General features: G+C 41.6%; 1 protein-coding gene across 1 annotated transcript in view; it reads right to left on the minus strand.

The window, feature by feature from the left end:
* TANK (TRAF family member associated NFKB activator) overlaps window positions 1-8,463 on the minus strand; it is a 65,989-nt gene extending 57,526 nt beyond the window's left edge. The window contains exon 1 of the mRNA XM_075180767.1: window positions 8,350-8,463. The gene's annotated coding sequence lies outside the window, so the exon portion shown is untranslated. The remainder of the gene's footprint in view (window positions 1-8,349) is intronic.
* Window positions 8,464-23,120: the final 14,657 nt, after the last annotated feature.

The raw sequence follows: 23,120 nt of genomic DNA on the forward strand, positions 1-23,120 counted from the left end.
GGAAGAGATTCTAACACCACTTTGCAGTTATTATTATGTACTAATTTTAACTTATTTATTTGGTCCATCTAGATCTTCAAGATAGTGCAAGGGTTTTTTCCGCACACGTAAACCATTGTATTTAAAGTTTCAAAATGAAAACTAATTAGGCAAAAAAAACGTGTTGTACATTTGTCTTTACTACATGATATATTCTTAGTAACATTTTAGCAACACCTTTTTTATTTATTTTTAATTACTTCACTTGAATAAATATTGACTTCACACAACTATTTATTTATATGCGGAAGGGACTAGATCTGCTGGTCAAGAAGGCACCGTCTATGGCAGCGTTGACTAACCTGTGACACTCCAGGTGTTGTGAAACTACAAGTCCCAGCATACCCTTCCAGCAATAAGCTGCTATATATTGGCAAGGCATGCTGGGACTTGTAGTTTCACAACACCTGGAGTGTCATAGGTTAGCCAACACTGGTCTATGGCAACGCCCAGTTCATTCCTAATAGAATGAGCTGGGCATTGCTGAATGTGGGCTAGGCACACTTGTATGCCTCGTATTGCACCCAGAGGCAAAAATGTAGATATTGCATTTAGGGCCTTATTTAATTATCATGATAAGTATTAAAAAGTAGCATACTTTTTTCTAGACAGTATACAGCATATTGTGTTGCAATACTTGATTGGTTTATTGAATAAAACTGCACATTATTTCACTCAGATCTAAAGGTTTTGAGAAATTACATTTTTTCAGAATATTAATGAGCTTTTGTAACTGAAAATACAATATAGACAGGAAAATTTTTGAAAACGAATGTACGGGAAATAGGTAGTTTGCCCATAGCAACCAAATAGATATTATAATTTATTTTCAAAGCTGCACTGACAAATGACAGTAAGAATCTCAGTAGTCGTTATGTATTAAATACATCTGTAGATTGCTCACATGCATCTATACAGGAGTGTGCAAACCAACTGTCATTCATGTTCTCTATTGACTTAAATGTATTTATTTTATATTGTTAAATAATTTTGTTAGATCTGATTTTTTGAGAATCTGAAAAGCTTTATTCTTTGCAGTAGATTGGGCATCGTGAATAATTAAAGGCAAAAAGATAAGATAATTGAGGAAGATACTTTTTGTGTCTTGTGATAACTATTAACTGTCAGTTATCCATTTACCACAGAAAGTATGTAGGATGATGACAATGTGCCTAAGGGGCGGAGGAGTGGTTTCTAGCTAATTAGTATATTGCAGTGTCAGAAAATAGTTTTAAAAGTCCTATATATAGAGAGTGGCTAAAACTTTCAAATTCAAATCAATTACACAGATAGACGACAGGCTCTTAAAGTCTTGGTAAGGTCTCGCCCCTTCAGTAAGTTCCTTACAAGTCATAGAAGAAGCCACATTCTGGGAACATAAATAAAGGAAACTACTAGTGCTATAGACTGGGCTACTTATTGAAATGCAAGGGGGGGGGGGGGAGGGGGGAGGCAATGAGTGTGACTGTGGGGTCTCCATGCAAAAGTGGCACCAGCCCCAGGCTATTCCAGGGTTGGCTTGTCGCACTCTAACAGGAAGAGCTGAAGTGTGGGGTGAAGTTTATTCCCTTGCATTGCGGCTCAACAAGAAAAAAGTAGAGTAGTTGTCTTATGTTTGTTTTTTGTTATTTTGGCCAGGGAATTGCGGGATGCGGGAGACTTGCCTGCTCTTCCAGGAGTCCAGGAGACCGACCCGGATTTCGGGAGTCTCCCGGACAAGTATGCTCTAGTTCCACAATAGTACTTAATACTTTTTAGACTTCACACTATTACCCAGGATCCCATTGCTCAAGGACATTTATGGGCCTTATAGCAAAACTTTGTGCCCAACTGTAAAAAACTCAAATATACAGAGGGAAAGTAGGCAACGGCAACGGGGCCCCCTCAACGGCGGCCCCATAGCTGTTGCGCCATTGGTAATTATGCCCTAGGGTACCAGAAAGAGCACCAATTTCCCTAGGGAAATGTGCATTCTCCGTGCTGCAGCCAGTTTCACATTATGAGAAGGTGGATGCCACACCGGTATAGCACTTGTGCTGGTCACTTTTTTAGGCATGGGGGTAAGCTTTTATAATTTATTTATTTATTTATGTTTAAATAAAGATACCGCTGTAATTATGAAGCTGACTTGCGGCACTATACATTTGTAGAAGCAGAATGGCGGCAGACAAGCGTAAGTTGTGTACACATAAGTATAACGCGCCCCCTGAAGATGCAGTCTAATTAGACTAGATAGATAGACTAATTAGAACACATACAGTCATACATTAATTGGTGACAATGCAGCCAAGCCCACGCTCATCCCAGTGACACAAGTATCTTGGTGGCAGCAGCTTTCTCTCAGTGGACCCGCAATCAAAAATAAAACAAACTGTACATAATTAAAAACACGTACACAATAGTAAAAAATATAAAAATACAAACTTAGCATTCTTGAAGAAAGCAAGGCAAAGGCAGCTGACTGTTCTGTCATTAAATTAAACAAATATCTTTGTTTATAAACTATATGTCCTCCTACAGTTTTTAGTGTTATTGAGTTCAGTTTTAGTTTTATAGTTTGCAGTCATGAGTGTAGACAGAGTTGGTTATTTTTGTTGCTTTGGAATATGAAAAAAAGATGTTGCCTGGATACATTTACATCCAATGCAGAGAGCACGTATCCCATGGCAACTAGAAATAAACAATTCATCAAAGGAACATTGAAAGATAAAACAACATATTTAGTAGGAGTTGCAAGACAGCATGTACGAGCTTAGAAAATTAAAGTCGTCCCAAAGGTAGTATGTCCAGGGTATGGCCCAAACCGAGTACTAAATGTTAATTATTACCTTACCACCTCACCTAAATTACACTTCCTTTAAATTTACATATGGTATGTTGTTTTTTTTATTTACAACGTGTAAACCTACTCGATTTCCATTGTCCTGATGTTTATTCTTTGTGAGTTTCCTGACAGTGTTAAGTTAGGGCTCCCATGTGTCCCAGTTTTCCCAGGACAGTCACATTTTTCCATCCCAAATCTTTAACGCACACTATTTATTTTCTCATAATTCAGACTCCTGACACACCCAGTTTAACAGGATAAGTGGGATTATGCTCTTCTGTTTCAACTTATTGGAGATCTAAAACAAGCATGGGGTGATTGAGAGCAAATTTTATGTCACATGTGTGTTCTGATTTTTCAATTTAAAATTATGGAGGCTCTAGTTAATACAAATATAGCCAAATCGAACTTAAAACCAAGTAACACAAAAACAGCCCTGCCCTCTCCGTACTGCATAATATTGTCACCATGATTGAAAGTCCCAGTGCAGACAGTTTGTACTGACTGGCTTATACGGGTATGATGGATTCCCCAGGCAACCAGGTAGTGCCATATAAAAACCGGACAGAAATTGAAACCATTAACTGTTTTTTGGAAACAAGGATTGGCAGGTAGTTTAATTAGTAAAAATAAATCTCTTAGCGTTTACAGTTAAAACGTTTTTGAAAGCTGGAGGTCTCCCATTAACCTTGCAATGAGGGAACAGTCTTGGGGCTAGATTGACTAAACTGCAGGTTTGAAAAAGTGGAGATGTTGCCTATAGCAACCAATCAGATTCTAGCTGTCAATTTGTAGAATGTACTAAATACATGATAACTAGAATCTGGTTGCTATAGGCAACATCTCCAGTTTTTCAAACCCACAGTTTAGTAAATCTAGCCCTTGGAGTTGTACATAACACACCGTTTCCTGAAATTACACAGAATCATCAGTTATGAATGCCTATTGCACCATCTAAGGACTATTGCAAAATATAAACACCCACACAGATGTTCTATTCAGCAAAAGATCTAAGCCAGTGATATACAAACTGATATATTGCAATGATTTAATGTGCAGGCCTCCAACCTTCAAATGGCTGCACATTACCCATAACTTCAAGAATGAAAAAAATAGTGAAGAGGAGAGAAGAGAAGAGGCTATCACGTCCACGTCACTCATCACAAAATACCCCTACATGCCTCCCACTTGCTCCAAAATTATACCACATGCCACTCAGACCTCCCACTTGCCCCAATATAGCCTCACAAAGACCTCAGATCCCACAATTATACCAAAACTCACTCACATGCCATTGACCTCCCCAATGCTCCTAAAATGCCACTTAGACCTCTTCACATGCCTCCACATACCCCTCAGACCTCCCCACATACTTCTAAAACTTTCCCACATGCTCCCCAAACCTCACTATATACCCCTCAGATATCTTCACATGCCCCCACATGTGGTGCCCCAAAACCCTGTTAAACAGCACAGAGGAAGTGCATAAACGCTTTTAAAATTCAGGGCTACAAGGGGTTACTAGAGGCTGAGGAAGACACAGTGGGAATGACAGTTGACAGTTGAACTGAAAGTACGTACCCAGGAGGATGTGCAGGAAGGAGGAGTGTGTGATATAGCAACAAGAAAGGGGAAGCTGACATGAGAGACTAATCTGCTGCTGGAATTGGTGATATTGCCAGCACACACGGCTGGAGACACACAGTGGGGCGTCCAACACAGTTTCCACGAGCTGCAGAACCTTTTCAAGGTAAAATCCTAGCCTGCAGTGTACTGCACACACCCCAGCGTCAGAGGGAAGAGTGAGGAGAGAACAGCGCCATCTTGTGACTGAATTGAGTAACAGTCCTGTGTTTTGTTATAATCTTTAACACTGCCTACAGTTTAACATCTACCTTTTAGAGAGAAAGTACAGAGACTTAATCGGGATTATTAACCCTTCTAGAAACTTCTACAGGATATTTAAACACTACAAAATTCCTGTGCACAGTTCAACCCAGGACTGAGTGTAAAATATGGTAACGTTACTAGGGATAATATTGGTGCACCAAATGTTTTAGATGAATGTTAATGTTAAGTGATTTACCTAAAAATTGATTTATTGATATTGAAGATGTTATAGCTATTGTGCCTTATACTCACCAGGTGTATATTATATGTTAAATGCTATTGTGCTCTATGTTGATCAAATGATTATTTTGCCATTACCATTGAGCTGAAGGGGTCAGTGGCGCGGTGGCTTACCAAAATTATCCTTACCACATTCTTAATAAACCCAAGTTGTTTGACCAATCCTTGTCCCTTTCATTGAAGTATTTATCTCCTGACCACCGGATATCCGAACAGAAAATAACTTGACTCGTGTCTGGAGGACAAGGTAAGGGAAGGAAATCCCATCCATTATGACCACCCCACACATACCCTTCAGACCTCCCCGCATGCTCTTTAAACCTCCCCACATGCCCCCAGATCTCACAACATGCATGTCAGACCTTCCCACATACCCTTAGACCTCTCCACATGCCCATCAGACCACCCCTTATGCCCAACAGTCCCAGCCCACATGCCTCCTACACCTCAGCCACATACCTCTCACACCTCTTCCACATCACTCATCCCATAATACCCCTACATGCCTCCCACTTGCTCCAAAATTACACCACATGCCACTCAGGCCTTTCACTTGCCCCAATATAGCCTCACAAAGACCTCAGATCCCACATGTATACTATTACTTACTTTTACAGCTGACGCATGCAGAGAATGGAGGGAGAGCACAGTGCACTCCCTCCTCCTCCTCTGACTATTCCTGCGTTGTGTAGAGGAGGTTATATAATGCAGAAGTCAGTTGCTCCTGTTCAGTCTTATTCTCTGCCTTATAACAGTGGGTCTCTGAGGGCCTTCCGAGGCGCCTGTTGCCATCCACTGATCTAATCAGACAGTTTCGCAAAATGTGAATGTATGAATACTGTATGGAATGGAACTCCATGAAATAGGAAAGTGAAGTGGAACTTGAAGATTGTATCATCGGAACTTTGTACCTCTGTGAAAAGCTGTTCCACTGTGATATTTAATTATGAAAACATTTTCATCTTCTTCACTCATCTCTACTAAAGGCATCTAAATGCAATCCAGTGCTACAGAGAAGCCAAGATTCCAGCATTTGGCCCCAATAAAAGTAGCCTTCACTTGCCGAGATGACATCAGTCTTAGTCCAGCGCGGTGACTGTGTTCTGCTACCCATTGAGTCTGAGCAGCATTGATTTACGCTGTATTCAAAGTACAGTAATACAGAGGCAGACCTGGTACCTGGCATTACATTGGCAGCTGTGACCTGAAGGTCACGGCTGGTAGGCTGGAAACCAAGTAGGTAAATGGGTTAATGGTTTGGGAGAACTAGAAGTAAAACACAATATTCTATGTAAAATAAATAGAATAAAGTTATAGAATATATATTTAATCATTTAATGGTTCACATGGACTTGCGTGTTGCGGTATTGTTTCAAACTGTGGGTAATATCGCTGTCTGTGCTGCTAGCGTTAACGTTGGCTCACTTGTGACACAGAGTCTTATGGCTTACCAGAGTGCAATGTGGCCCGCTGCAAGGGCCCCAGGATAACTGCACTACACAGTAGTTGAGCATTAATGATATAACAGGAAGAGACACAGACGTATTTAGAAACAAGCCAAGGGTCAGGTTCGCAGAACAGTTTCCAGGTCACACTGCAAGTTGAACATCAGGGACACAAGCAGACATGGTTGGCATCAGAAGGGCTACTTAACTGTTTTTATTTCTAGCAAGCAATTTCACAAAATTTACAAAAAACATTTATGTATGTATATATATATATAGATAGATATGCAGTATATGTCTGTATCTTAGCAGAAACTTTTAAATAGTAGGGTTATTAGTGAATCATTATTTAGCAACTTAAATGGAACTTGAACCTTTCCTGAAAGAGGAAACAAAGCAGAGGGTTTCATCACTTTAGATGTAAATCAGGTGAAAGAAATGATGCAATGAGGTTCAGTGACACACTCGTTATATAGCCATTATTGACTAGAATAGATATGAGATAATAAATGTCCTACTGTAGATTACACCCATAGTACAAGTCAGCTTGGTGTGCTGTCACTATGTAGAAAGCAAAAGTCTGTAGGCCATGTGCTTGAAAAAACAGTCAGTATTTAACTTTTGTGCAAAACAGAATACTAATTTGCACCCCTTGCATTGTAACATGGTTTTGTCCAGGAGACTGAAATAAGAAGTTTCTTAAGTTAAGATCCTTAATGAATCAGGCCCTAGAATCTGATTGGTTGTTATAGGCAACATTTCCACTTTTTCAAACCCACAGTTTAGTAAATATACCCCTTGGTTGGGAATCAAGCTCATGACCCCAGTGCTGTGAGGCAGACGTGCTAACCATTAAGCCACCGTGCTACGCATTACTGCTTAGCCTAATGGCCTGTTACATGGAGTTATCTCGTTACCCGAAATTTAATCTGCATTCACGTAACTAATCGTGTTTCCTCCATTGCAGGACATATCCTGTTTTTACATGCAATTTAAATTACCAGAGCAAAATACTTTTCGTGACAAACAGGAATTCACTAATCACACCACGTAACAGAAAATAACAGTTCAGCTTATTTATTTGTAATGACAATAAAATGAAGTGGAAAAGTACAGAAAGTTACACTGTTGTTGTTCGAGAGGAATACAAAAAGAAAGTAATGACAAAAATAACATAAGTAAAATTATATGACCAAACAGTATTAGAAATCCTATCTGCATATTTTCTATTGATTTACTCCAAATATGAGTAGAACACTACAATGTTTAGTCATTTCTACATCTGTAACCGCAGTGGATATTTCATACTGACATACTAAATATACAGAATTCTAAACTTGGAGGTCATTCGTCAAATGATTGCATTGTTAAGGTAAGACTTTAATAGACAGCAGACGGCTCCATGCCATTATCGCAGCTGCTGTATATTCACACAGTAGGAGCTATCATTTGTCCAATGAAAATAAAAATAAAATAAACTATATTTTTCCATGTAATTAAAATTAAAGTTTCTACATGGTCCTAAAAGTCTAATAAGCAAATAAAAAACATTATTATTATAGTAAAAATATTAGTTATTAGATATAAATAAATTAAATTAAACAGCAAGCAATATTTTAAAAATGTAAATATATAAAATTCATTGCAATTATATGAACTTAAAAAAGAAATATACATTTACTATAAAAAAAATAATGAAAGGTTTTGATCTACAAAATAGTAATGCTAACTATAATAACTATTATTATAACTATAGTAATGATAATAATCTGCTAATACTACACAATTAAGTTAACCGAGAAGGTCTGAAGCAAAACTGCACTTTTTAAGTTATCAATGTCCAACTAAAAACAATCAGTCAATTAATACAATTGAAAGAGAATACGTTTAGTATTAAACATTGACAGTTACCTTGGTGTTCTGTGCTACAAATGTCCCTTTTGAGAAAAATGATTCATGTACAAAATGAGAAGACCTGTGGAATTGATTCAGCAAGTCTAGATTCTAAGGTTTCAGAAAGCGTACTGGCCTCTTGCAGATGGTGATTGTTACTGATGTCTGGGAACTTCCAGGGGGAATCCCCATAACACAGCTTCCTTATTTGTTGTACATATCAACCAATTGCTTTCAGTATCTCTTAACCCAACATGCTATGCAAGAGTGGGCTATTCTTAGATATACACTTTTTTTTTTCTTAGAATACCTAATGTTTTGAAATATTTTAGGGCTCATTTACAACTGGGGAAATATGTAAAGAGTATCAAAACTAAGGGGCACTTTAGACACATCTCATTGATGTGTTTTCAATGTTTTTCTCGTTTATTTTTTCATGCTTTTACTACTGCAATCTATCGGGTAAGGAATAGTTTGTGCAGTAGTCTAGAGAGTATATTTACTAAACTGCGAGTTTGAAAAAGTGGAGGTGATGTCTATAGCAACCGATCAGATTCTAGGGGCTAGATTTACTAAGCTGCGGGTTTGAAAAAGTGGGGATGTTGCCTATAGCAACCAATCAGATTCTAGCTGTCATTTTGTAGTAGGTACTAAACAAATGAAAGCTAGAATATGATTGGTTGCTATAGGCAACATCCCCACTTTTTCAAACCCGTAGCTTAGTAAATCTAGCCCTAGGTGTCATTTTGTAGAATGTACTAAATAAATAATAACTAGGGGCCTGATTCATTAAGGATCTTAACTTGAGAAACTTCTTATTTCAGTCTCCTGGACAAAACCATGTTACAATGCAAGGGGTGCAAATTAGTATTTTGTTTTGCACATAAGTTAAATACTGACTGTTTTTTCATGTAGCACACAAATACTTGATAGCTTATTTGTACACTGAAATTTAAAGTTGATATTTGGGTGCTACTTGAAAAAACAGTCAGTATTTAACTTATGTGCAAAACAAAATACTAATTTGCAATCCTTGCATTGTAACATGGTTTTGTCCAGGAGACTGAAATAAGAAGATTCTCAAGCTAAGATCCTTAATGAATCAGGCCCAAAAGCTGATTCAATTATCCGCAATGTTTCTAAGGACATTGCGGATGCGCATTTTTACCGTCATTACGGTAAAAATTAAAGCAGATTTTTGCATCTATGGGGCGCGAGCAGAAATATCTGCGCAAGGTGTCTCGCGTCTGTTCCAGAGGCACATTGCACGGTTATTTACGGAATTAAATCTGCTGCTTAATGCAGTTTTAACAGTTTAGAATGCAATGGTTGTTGTCAATATTGACTCATATTTAACCTATTTTAATGTACTTTTCATGCATTTATTAACGTTTTAAAATCACAAAAAAGTGCATAGTTGGGGGGAGAGGCTTGGAATAAGCCTTTAGAGCTGGTCAGGTGTTTACTCAGCTCCTGTACCACACTGAAAAACTTTTGTAATTCAACAGTTATCTCTTGTTTTACAACCATCCACATTCTATAGCACCATTTTAGAATCAATCTACAGCTAACTATTAGAATTCCCCTGGCAAAATTTTCAGAACAGGAGAGGAAAGTCTAACTTTTACCATGAAGCCCCGGGGCTTTCCCAGGCCCTGGTGACCCAATATACCAGCCCTTCAGCAGAACCCAAAGGTTATCCTATTTGGAGTCCCACCATAACACTGGCCCTGAATATAGATGAGTAATCGGAGACTCTTACCAGCATCTCCGACTGTGCATAACATCTCCAGATTCCAACACTGGGCAGAGCAACAGCAGCCTCAGTACCAGCATTTGTGGCATTTCCGCTTTCATCAAATGTTGAGCGAGAAACAGCCCCACGTAGGTGGACAGACCCCTATACCCAACTGCTCAGCCTAAATGCCCCTCAGAACCTACTGCTGCTCTATAATAGGGCAATAGCTGCCATTCTGGCTGCCTGAGATTCTTAAGGCCCCCCAATCTTCCCTGTCTATTTACTCAGATAGAGATACATATTAAAAGGTCCATATACTACAAACTGAGCAAGGCCCTGCACCCAACATGAACCAATTCGACCAGCGCCTCAAAGGCCCGTACATGGCCATAGCTCCCAAAAACTACTGCTGACACAGTAAATGTGAACCCAATTCCCAAGTTTTATAGCGGCCACACTGTCCGTGGCAATGGGATAAGAGACTCTTGTTAAGGCTCCTTTCTATGAACCAATGCCTGCTGCCGCTCCCAGCGGGTCCCCCCGGGATTCACCTATCACATCAGCAAACCACCTTTCTGGAGGTTTGCCAACACTGACTAGGGTAAACACAGATCAATTCCATCCTGTGTCTGTCACCATGAACTCCTCAGCACCAGTTCTCTCTGGTCCTCACCCCATTAGCACTTGTTCACTTCTGCTGTCTCATCTCGTGGTCACACCTAGCCTCTTGGTTCCTATACACCACCTCTGTTTGAGACGACTTGGTGCTTATATTAAATTCAAGATCGCAGCACAATATTTTCAACTGAACTGAACCAGCAGTTTAATGCACTAAGAACCAAAGATCTTTATGATAGCTCCCCAGGTGGCAGCTGGTCTTAAAGTGAGAGACATTGAGTAATAAGCAATTCATGGTCACTTCAACCCTGGAACCCGAAAACAGCTGTGGACTGAAACACAACATTGCAAACAGTCACAGGTACAAGAGTGATGGTAAATGAGTTCCAAGGCTGTATCTCATTGGCTGGAGAAGGTAACAATTTAGGTAATCAGGGTTCACAGAAGTTAGGACTGAAGACACAGAAAACTGGACTTGTGAATCACAGGTATTGCTGGTGCAGGTAATAGAACTGCAGTAACTGGATTTACTTGTAGTGCAAGAAAAAAAATGTGCAGATAACCAGGCTGAAGTTGCAGGCTTGAACAAACTCCAAAAGTCCAAAACCAAGCCATGTTCATGGATTCTAGAAGTTCACATGGTCAGTATCAAGCCAAAGATGTGGTTCAGGCCTGGCCAACCTGTGGCTCTCCAGGTGTTGAGAAATTACAAATCCCAGCATGCCTTGCCAGCTATCAGCGAGCTATCTGCAGACAAAGCATGCTGGGACTTGTAGTTTCACAACATCTGGAGAGCCACAGGTCGGCCAGGCCTGGTGTAGTTACTGGGAAATCATTCAGAAACTGCAGCAACAGGCACAGAAGTTGCAGAGCAAGGAGCAAGCACAAGCTGACTACAAACACAGGCAAAAATTAATCACTTCACAGAACACTGATACAACAGGGTAACAATTAAGGAATACCAGAAGCAGCTGCAGAGTGATGAGCACTAACTTTGAGAAACTAAAAACTGCAGAAAACACACTGAACATGCTCTAGGATCAGGACTCTGAAAGCTTATTGTCAGAAATAGCCCTCTAGCCACTCTCTGATTTAATATTTTATCCATTTTTCACACAATTAAACAATATATCACCTCTATTTTGTCAGGGAACCTCTCCTGACTACCTTTACCAGTCACTTCCAAGCCATGGGTGCACTCTGCACACTCTTGACTTGGAAGCTTACTGTAAGGGAACACACAGGATTCCAGCCTAAGCAGGCCCGGTGCTCCCATTAGGCAGGGTTAGGCACTTGCCTAAGGCGCCGGGCTCTGGAGGGCGCCGATTTTTGTGGGGGGGGGCGCCGATTTTTTCAAAATGCCTAGGGCGCCATGGACCCTAGCACCAGCCCTGAGCCTAAGTCTCGCACTCACCTCTCTCTTAGGCTACAGATTTAGCTGGTCCCTTTCCCAACACAGTCACACTCTTCCACACTTCTTCGCATAAGGTCACCAGCTCAGTATAAGGCCCGTAGCAAACCCATGACTTAATTACACAATTGCGCACTCTCTCTGCTCTGGCAGCTAAAATAGTTAACACTTCACACACTGGTATCTAAAAGGTTAACCCAGCCAAGCAATCTATCTCTTGCAAACAGGCAGTGAATTTGTTTAGAGCAGGCCTGGCACTCCAGGTGTTGTGAAACTGTCCCAGAATACCCTGAAAGCTTTTGGCTGGCATCTACAGGCATAGCATGCTGGGGCTTGTAGTTTTGCAATATCTGGAGAGCCACAGGTTGGCCAGGCCTGGTTTAGAGCAATAAGGACAGTACTTATTAATTTTTCAATTTAATATACAAAAAGGACAATGCTTACTGGTTATGAAAAAAATAAATTAACAATTGACATACAAATAAAAAAAATGCATAATAGTTATAAAAACAAATGGGATGGAAGTTCAGGGCATAACTTACGTATAATGATCTGTATGTCTGGAGCAGACAGAAGAGATGGACGGTCCTTCAATTAGATTGATCTCCAAGAGCTGACAATTTCTTGTAACTGGTCTCAGCTTTTTAAAAACACTTTTACACCTTTCCCTACCTAGTATCTGTGATACTATTTACAACCACAATTTGCATGTTCCCTAATTTAATACCCAATTCTACTATGTGACCTAACTTTTCTGTGGAGTGTCACGCAGACCCAATTTTATTATTAATAGATCCACTATGAATTTACCAATTTATTGATACAAAATAGGCCTAGATCCAGTGTGTTAGTTGAGCTTATACTCATTTTCTCAACTTCTCTGGGTGACAGAATGCTTTATTTTAAGTATGGGCTGTCCTTCATCGTGCTATTGATGAATATGTGGTTGATCACTACTTTTATTTGTTTTTAAGTGGTATTTTGGAAATATATGAATAATATTTAAAATATATTTGCCTATACAAAATATAGCAATTCCTCACTTGCTCTCCTTGTGTAAGACCACGACTCCCTTCCATTTGTCCAATGTCTCTTTAGATGTCAAAAAAACTCTCCTATGTCAGGATGTAGCTCACCCCAGGGGCCTTTGAAGCTGCTCAGCTTCCCCTGAAAGTAGTGCTGTTATCTGTTAACATAGAGGTGGGTAGAGCCACCAATAAACACACACCAGACCCTATAACTTCACATTTTACACCTTAGTAGCTCATTTTATAAATGGATTCATTTGATATACCATATTTATACTGCAGTTATGATTAGGCCTTATTCCCCTCAGTTATGTTATTACTTAATCCTTGTAGCTGTAATTTCTCTAGGTTCACTATACTTATCTTTTCTGTTTCCACATGGAGGATCGTAACACTCTGATTGAGGCTGGAACTTAATTATGTCCAAGGCAAATAAATACTCCAGTGAAGAGCTCTCATTCAAAAAAGGCCTCTTCACGAAACAGGACCAGACAGGTCAGACTCCCTCAGATTATGGTAGATTTGGAATCTGAGCAGGATGAACCCCCACCCCCATGCTATTACAAAAAAACCCTCTCTACATTCCAATCAGGAGTACAGAAAGTAATACATACCCTTAAATCTGAAAAAAACACGATCGGGAAAAGAACTGACCAGCTGGAAAAGAAGATGATGCAGTTGAATCTTGTTAACAAGGATGTGACTGGTCACTTGTAGGATCAATATTACAGGGATAGTGTGATAGCATTGTATTGTGTGTATGTTGGTAGAAGTTAAAATTAGGTTTAAGTTTGGTGTGTTTATGTAGTGTGTCTGGTGGGGTCTGGTTGTTTGTCCTGTTCAATCTCTCTAGTACTGTTTTGGTGAAGTATCTTTTTAGGGTTTGCTGCAGTACTTGTGTCAATTCATGCATCAAAACTAGAAGTGTATGTTGTGGGTGTGAAGCTAAGACCTTTTTTTTTAAGTAGGTTGACTTATGGTGTGTTCAGGGTTTTGTTGCTTAGGTTGAATATGAATGGTTTGTGTTCATTGGCTTTTGATTCTTCATTGGTTTTTTCTTTAGTCCTGCCTCTGTTTCTTCCTCTACATCCTCTTATTCTCTTTACCTTTTTTGTATTGGTGCTATTTTGGGAGTATGGTGTGATAGTTTTCCTGTGTCTATTATGTAGTAGTAGTATGTCCTGGTCTAAAAAATTGGGCTCTGCCAATAGTGTGGGCAAGGGCGATGCTCTGGGTTGTATGTGTTGGTTAGGGATCTCTTGTTTCTCTGGATCTGTGGATTTAGGATTTGGAAGTAGTTTGTATGGTATTTGGGTGACTGTTCTTGTGTGATCTGTAGTTATATGTATGGATTTGTAGTTGAATTTTTTTTTTTGTTGTGTCTCTTTGTTGTGTTATTTTGTTATGGTGTTGGCTTGTGGATTCTTAATGGTAGCCGCCAGTTAGTCTGTGGTTGAAGTGATGACTATGGGGTTGATTTAAAAGTAGTGGACCATGTGGGATGTACTGGTTATTTGTTTGTCTTAGGCTTGTTCTTGTGGAATATGATTTCAATTTATGTAGGTAGGTTTGTGTTTGTTGGTGTGTCATGTGTGCATTGGGGATTTGGAATATTTGTGTGGCTGGTGTGGTTGGGGTGAAGGGTGTTCTTGTGTGGTGGTGTGTTTGAGGTATAAAAGAGTCTGTGGTATTTCTAGTGTGGTGTTGAGTGTCCATTATGATTTTCCAGTGTAGGCCTTCTTTTTAGTTTCTAATATGCTTTTTTCAACAGACGGGTTTATATCATATATGTCTTCTGAAAATAAAAAGTTTAAACAAAAAGATAAAAAAATAGACAGTTGTAAATGAGCTCTTAGAATTACATATACCTTTCAAACAGACAAGATGATTACTATATAGAAAAGAAGAAAGCTGTATTATATTAATAAGCTAAAACTGAAATTACATTCCCTTTAGTAATTCTTTTTCACAGATGCTTCTTCAGTCTATGATATTGTTATTTTCATAGACGAGTTATCACAATATAAAAAATAAGGTTTCCCTGTTTTCTTCAACCTGTTTTTTTCCAGTGAATCCAGCAATATAAGAGGTTCATATGGCTTCCTGTTTAAGAGGAAAATATACAATATATTATTGAGACTACCAACTACCTTTCTATAAATGTTCAGAACAACACAGTGGCTTGTATATTATACTGAGCCTCTATGATATACTTCTGATATAGGGTTTTTAAGTTGCTGGTCATTGGGGCTGTATACCTGTCACTCACCGGACCGTGAGTGCCTCTTCCCGGACATTTAGGAACCGTGGCCGTCCACCATCCTGAGGGTCTGCGCATGCGCAGCCCTTTTCTATACTTCAGTGTATACCCCTTTAACTTAATTGGCAGATCAGGCAACCTCCCTATATTAAGCACCTGTGGTCACTACCACGTTGCCTGATCTTGGAGTCTCATTCCTCATGAGTCTCTGAAGGTGTTCCTGTATTACTTGTGTATTCAGTGCTGCTGATTCCTGTGGTTTCCAAACCACTTCTACTACTGTGGTTCCATACCACTTCTACCATCAACTGTATCATCATGACTGTTTGCTGATTCCTATCCGCTGCCTCCGTGCACTACAGTCTTCTACACCACTTCAACGTTATTTTATATCAATGTGACTGTTTGCTCATTGCTATCCGCTGCCTCCGTGCACTCCAGCTTTTACCTCACTCACCTGCTTCTCATCAAGTCTGTTTGCTGATTTCTATCCGCTGCCTCTGTGCACTACAGGCCCCTGCTTGCAACTCGCCTGGGTTCAACATCGTGACTGCCAGCTGATTACTATCCGCTGCCTCCGTGCACTACACTCTCATCTCATCTTTGCTGTGACTTCCTCGAGACTGCCGCTTTTCATTACCATCTGCTACACTTCGTGATCTACAGTTCCTGCCCTGCGCTGCACTCCTGTTTCCCATCGCTGTTGGTTCCTGTGGTTGCTACTGGTTACCTCCGTGTGCCGCTGAGTCCTGCCGCTGTGGTCAGCGCTATCGTCCATCTCCTGCTGATCCACTCTCCACGCCTTCACGTGTTCCACTGGCCTCTACCCTCCTGTCAGCATTGGATTTGTATCTCTTCTACTACCCTCTGCTGGATCATCTCCATTCTCCTGGGTTTCCTATGAGTCCAGTTCCACGTGTTGCTGACTCCTGTGGATTCGTGTCTCTGTCGGTCTACTCACCTGTGCGCTGCACCTGTTAGACCGCTGCTTCTCCTATCCTGGGACTTCCTATCCAGTCGGTCTCCAGCCGCTCAGGTACCGCTGCAATCCCATCTGACTGCTACTGCTGAACCACGGTATGCATACTTTTCATTGACTGTGCTGTGTATTGCATATCTTGCTGGACTGTGTTTGGTTCTCTCTGGAGTCTGCTACCCGCTGAGTCTCTTGCCATCATTGACTGTGTTATCATTGTGCTGGACTACTTCAAGAGACTTTCTAGATTGCAGACCTGATCAGTCATTTACATATATATATACCTATATTGTGCATATTACTGTGGATCGTGTATAAGGTGCCTGTGTATATCCTGTGTTGCAGTCTTCCCCCGTGCACCTCCTCACATATATATTCAGTGGTACAACTTGCTGATGTCAGACCACTGATCCCTGTTTCCGGTATCACCTGTTCCATTATCCTCTCACATAGCAGTGGTACAACTTGCTACCGCAGACCACTGACTACCTGGATACCTCCACTTGGATTCCATTCCTTCACTCTGACAGCGGTACAACTTGCTATCCGCAGACCGCTGACTCTCATCACCTCCTCGTTTCTGTTGGACATTCCTCCTCACTATAGCAGTGGTACAACTTGCTACCGCAGACCACTGACTACCTTCACGTGTCCTTTGTCCATACAGTTCCTCGTGTATTACTACCTCCATATTGCCAGTGCTGCTAGTCATAGACTTTCCTGAGCATCTCATCATCTGCTATTTCCTGTTCCGTGATCACCCTGCTACCAGAGTACCATATTACCACCTATACTGCTCTGGTAAGCCTATCATCTGGTGATCCCTGGGTAAAGACTCCTAGTGCCCGTGACAGTAAGATCAGGCCATGACAGACCCAGATTCGGAACCAACAGCTATAGAGATGCTGCGGTATCTGGTTACCCGTATGGAACAACAAGATGTTCGTCAACAACAGTTGCTGCAATGTTATCAGACTTTAGTCGCCCAAGTAACTTCTGTGCCAAAGGTAGCAGCCACTGTTGATCCTTCTGTGTCGTCATCTTCTTCCCCTGTGCCATCCCAGGTGTCTACTGCTTCCACGCTACACCTGCCTACTCCGTCAAAATATGATGGAGACCCCAAAACCTGTAGGGGTTTTCTTACTCAATGCTCAGTTCATTTTGAGCTCCAACCTCAAAATTTTTCTACCCATCGTTCCAGAGTGGCCTATCTTATTTCATTGTTTTCTGGACAAGCTCTCGCATGGGCTTCCCCTCTGTGGGAAAGAAACGATCCATTGTTACAGGATAGTGCCGAGTTTATTTCCACGTTCCGAAGTGTATTCGATGAACCAGGTCGTGTTATTTCCGCTGCATCTAGCATTCTCCGTCTTCGCCAAGGATCTCGCACTGTGGCTCAGTACGTCATTCGATTTAGGATCTTAGCCTCTGAACTTCAGTGGAACACTGAAGCACTAGTTGCCGCCTTCTGGCAGGGGCTTTCCGATAAAATTAAAAACGCACTGACTTCACAAGAACTACCCTCCTCTTTAGAAGATTTGATCTCTCTTTGCCATCGGGTAGACCTGAGGTTTCGTGAAAGAGAACCTGAGAAAACAACTTCGGTTAAAACACCTCTTCTCTCAAATCCTCAATTTCACCCAGCTTCATCTCCGGGGATACCCATGGAGATAGGTCGCTCCAAATTAACTTTAGAGGAGAGGGACCGAAGAATAAAGAATAGACTTTGTATCTATTGTGCCGATTCTACGCATATGCTCAATTCTTGTCCCAGGAAATGCCGGGCTCTAACCAATACTGGGGAGATAAGGTTAGGGTTCCTGGAGTCCTCGCCATCTTCTACGAAATTAAAAGCCTGCACTTTTGATGTTACGATTTCCTCTGCTACTAAAACCTTTGAGTCACAGGCATTGATTGATTCCGGAGCAGCAGGAAATTTTATTTCCAAATCATTAGTAAATCAATGGTCCCTACCAGTGATTACTTTGAGAACACCGATTACTGTGACTGCTATGGATGGATCACGTCTCATCAATGGTCTCATCACCCAGAGTACGTCTCCAGTAAGGCTTCAGATTGGTGGGTTACACCATGAAGAGATTTCGTTTTTAATTCTTCCTGTTACGACAAGTCCGATTGTCCTAGGCCTTCCATGGCTTCAGTGTCATTCTCCCCAGATTGACTGGCGCACTTCTCAAGTTATATCTTGGGGAGCTGAATGTCATCATCGTTGCCTCTCTCAAGTGGTTTCATTCAAAAGACAGCATTCGTCTATTCCACCAGGGCCTCCTCCACAGGATCCTTCATCTACGGATCTGTGTGATAAGGTTCAGTCTGAACGCCGTCCTCCTCATCGGGCGTTCGTGACGTCATCGGACGTTGAAGATGGATCTCAGGAGTCATCTTCAAAAAGTCTAGTGCTGGTGGTTCACGGTCACCATCCGTCTTTTCCGGAATTTCCTGCCCTCCCGCCCACCCAAGTTCCTGCGGTGGAAACTGTTTGTCAGACCTTTAAAAATATCTGGTCTCAGGTCAGAACCTGTTTAAAGAAGACATCTGTCAAATATAAATCTTTCGCTGATAAGAAGAGGCGGGCTATTCCACCACTAAAAATTGGAGATCGTGTCTGGTTATCCACAAAAAATATTCGTTTGAAGGTTCCATCCATGAAATTCGCCCCTCGTTTTATTGGTCCATATAGGATCATTCAAGTTATCAATCCAGTATGTGTGAAACTCCTTCTTCCTAAGAGTCTTCGGATTTCTAATGCCTTCCATGTATCTTTGCTCAAACCTCTTATTATCAACCGTTTTTCAACTCCTCCCTCAGCTCCGCAGCCAGTTCAAGTCCATCAGGAGGAGGATTTTGAGATTACCGAGGTACTAGATGCAAAAATTTCGCGAGGAGTCCTCCACTTCCTCGTTCATTGGAAGGGCTTTGGTCCTGAGGAGCGCTCTTGGATCAAAGCTGAAGATCTTAATGCTCCTGCCCTTTTGAAGAAGTTTTACTCCAAAAATCCGGACAAGCCCGGTTCCAGGCGTTCTGTGCCCACCTTTAAAAGGGGGGGTACTGTCACTCACCGGACCGTGAGTGCCTCTTCCCGGACATTTAGGAACCGTGGCCGTCCACCATCCTGAGGGTCTGCGCATGCGCAGCCCTTTTCTATACTTCAGTGTATACCCCTTTAACTTAATTGGCAGATCAGGCAACCTCCCTATATTAAGCACCTGTGGTCACTACCACGTTGCCTGATCTTGGAGTCTCATTCCTCATGAGTCTCTGAAGGTGTTCCTGTATTACTTGTGTATTCAGTGCTGCTGATTCCTGTGGTTTCCAAACCACTTCTACTACTGTGGTTCCATACCACTTCTACCATCAACTGTATCATCATGACTGTTTGCTGATTCCTATCCGCTGCCTCCGTGCACTACAGTCTTCTACACCACTTCAACGTTATTTTATATCAATGTGACTGTTTGCTCATTGCTATCCGCTGCCTCCGTGCACTCCAGCTTTTACCTCACTCACCTGCTTCTCATCAAGTCTGTTTGCTGATTTCTATCCGCTGCCTCTGTGCACTACAGGCCCCTGCTTGCAACTCGCCTGGGTTCAACATCGTGACTGCCAGCTGATTACTATCCGCTGCCTCCGTGCACTACACTCTCATCTCATCTTTGCTGTGACTTCCTCGAGACTGCCGCTTTTCATTACCATCTGCTACACTTCGTGATCTACAGTTCCTGCCCTGCGCTGCACTCCTGTTTCCCATCGCTGTTGGTTCCTGTGGTTGCTACTGGTTACCTCCGTGTGCCGCTGAGTCCTGCCGCTGTGGTCAGCGCTATCGTCCATCTCCTGCTGATCCACTCTCCACGCCTTCACGTGTTCCACTGGCCTCTACCCTCCTGTCAGCATTGGATTTGTATCTCTTCTACTACCCTCTGCTGGATCATCTCCATTCTCCTGGGTTTCCTATGAGTCCAGTTCCACGTGTTGCTGACTCCTGTGGATTCGTGTCTCTGTCGGTCTACTCACCTGTGCGCTGCACCTGTTAGACCGCTGCTTCTCCTATCCTGGGACTTCCTATCCAGTCGGTCTCCAGCCGCTCAGGTACCGCTGCAATCCCATCTGACTGCTACTGCTGAACCACGGTATGCATACTTTTCATTGACTGTGCTGTGTATTGCATATCTTGCTGGACTGTGTTTGGTTCTCTCTGGAGTCTGCTACCCGCTGAGTCTCTTGCCATCATTGACTGTGTTATCATTGTGCTGGACTACTTCAAGAGACTTTCTAGATTGCAGACCTGATCAGTCATTTACATATATATATACCTATATTGTGCATATTACTGTGGATCGTGTATAAGGTGCCTGTGTATATCCTGTGTTGCAGTCTTCCCCCGTGCACCTCCTCACATATATATTCAGTGGTACAACTTGCTGATGTCAGACCACTGATCCCTGTTTCCGGTATCACCTGTTCCATTATCCTCTCACATAGCAGTGGTACAACTTGCTACCGCAGACCACTGACTACCTGGATACCTCCACTTGGATTCCATTCCTTCACTCTGACAGCGGTACAACTTGCTATCCGCAGACCGCTGACTCTCATCACCTCCTCGTTTCTGTTGGACATTCCTCCTCACTATAGCAGTGGTACAACTTGCTACCGCAGACCACTGACTACCTTCACGTGTCCTTTGTCCATACAGTTCCTCGTGTATTACTACCTCCATATTGCCAGTGCTGCTAGTCATAGACTTTCCTGAGCATCTCATCATCTGCTATTTCCTGTTCCGTGATCACCCTGCTACCAGAGTACCATATTACCACCTATACTGCTCTGGTAAGCCTATCATCTGGTGATCCCTGGGTAAAGACTCCTAGTGCCCGTGACAATACCATGCTAGACATTTAGGCTGTACAATATATAGGTCATTGGGAGCTGTATTAAATGTTGGTTATACAAGCTGTATACTGTAATAGTGATATGGATTATATAAAATGGTGATCCCTGGCACTGTATTCAACTCACCGACTATCCAAAATATATAACAACCCAGAGTCCAGACTACTATATGATCATATTGAAAGGATAATGTAGCCATCCATTATTCAACATATTACACAATGTCAGGGGGTATAATTGCTCCAGAGCGCCCCCTTCAGCCTCTATGATGTAGACAGTTACTACCATCAGGAGCTGAACTAGGAGCAGGTACTATCAACCAATGTTCTCACTGGATAATAATAATTAAATGGTGGCTGCTTCTCTGTGAATTAATGTTAATGCAGTGTTGGTATTTTTCTGCTCCCTCCACTAGGAAGGATGAAGCACCCCAAATTAGCATAGCTAAATAACTTCTCTTTGGGACTATTCCCAAAACTAGTCATGCTAATAGCAATAACCAAACATACAGAGTATACACATACCTACCTAATCCCAATGCTTTCCCATGTGATGCCTTGCTTTTCTCTCATTTTAAAGTGAAATGAGGATGCTGCCCTTTCTTCCAGCATGGAGCAGGGGCAAACGCAGGATTTGTCGAGGGGGGTTTCTACACCATGCCACCAGTGGATGTGACCAGCATGCATGGGGGCATAGCTATAATATTAGACAGTGCTTGGCTGTTCTCCAACTCTTCCTATCCCTATAATATATATTGGCAATGCTGCATGCACTACTGTTAGGTGCACACAGCTCTCCCTTTTCAAGCAGAACCGCATGAAGCAGCGGGGGCAGGGTCCAGCCACTTCAATTATACAGTGCCCCAGGCTTGGAGGGGGTTTGGAGGTGCCCCATATTTTATTTAAATCTGCATCCATTTCATTACACCAGACTATTACACCCTAAGGCCAACAGCACATTATATCATTCTGTGTCAATAACATTACACCAGCCTGCACCCAATATTTTAAACCAGCCTGTGGTTATCACATTACTCCACCCAATACTCTACACCAGAGACGGACTCATATTCATCCCTATTTGGCTTACTCCGACATCACAGCTCCGCTGCCAAGTGAGCGCAGTGGAGCTGCAGGAGAAAGCCGCCCAGGAGGCCGCACGAGTCCATCTCCATAGTTGACATTCGGCATTTCAATATAGGGCAAAAGAGAGCAATGGGGGTTTTAGTTAACGTTAGACCATACATTAGCTATAAAAAGGAATTTATCTTAGAAATAACATGTTATTTTTAAGTTTTGCTAGATGTTTTTTATTTTTAATATTTGTCTGTGAATGTTACAGTGCTTTTCAAACAGGGATAACTTGTATTTTATATATGACTATCTCTCTAGGTAATGCCAACTTTTTGAACACTTCAAAGATGAGTCTTGTGTGTACCAGAGTACACAAAGTTTCAGAGGTGATCATACATTGAAAGCATAAGATCAGCCTGATCAATGAATTTGTTATTTTGCATAACTAAAGTTAAAAAAACCCCCATAGCTTGGCATCAATTCAAACTTTACATTCCCCAGCTGCTGTACCATATTCATCTGCCTGAATGATTTTTCAAAGGCAAAACACACCTGTTCCTTTTGCATTTTACCCATTTACTGCTGGCAATGACAGCTTTTCCTCTGCAAGCTCCCTACATCATCAAAACACACTAAGACAAAGTGGAAAGAAAGAAAATAGATATATGATAGTGGATGAGAAATGTGACATTGGTGGGTTAATGCGCCAGGAGAATCGTATGTACTTATGAGAACACATAAAGATGAGATTGAGTCACCTATAGCTTTTCTCTA

The sequence above is a fragment of the Mixophyes fleayi genome, chromosome 7 (assembly GCF_038048845.1).
Source record: "Mixophyes fleayi isolate aMixFle1 chromosome 7, aMixFle1.hap1, whole genome shotgun sequence".
Taxonomy (NCBI): domain Eukaryota; kingdom Metazoa; phylum Chordata; class Amphibia; order Anura; family Limnodynastidae; genus Mixophyes; species Mixophyes fleayi.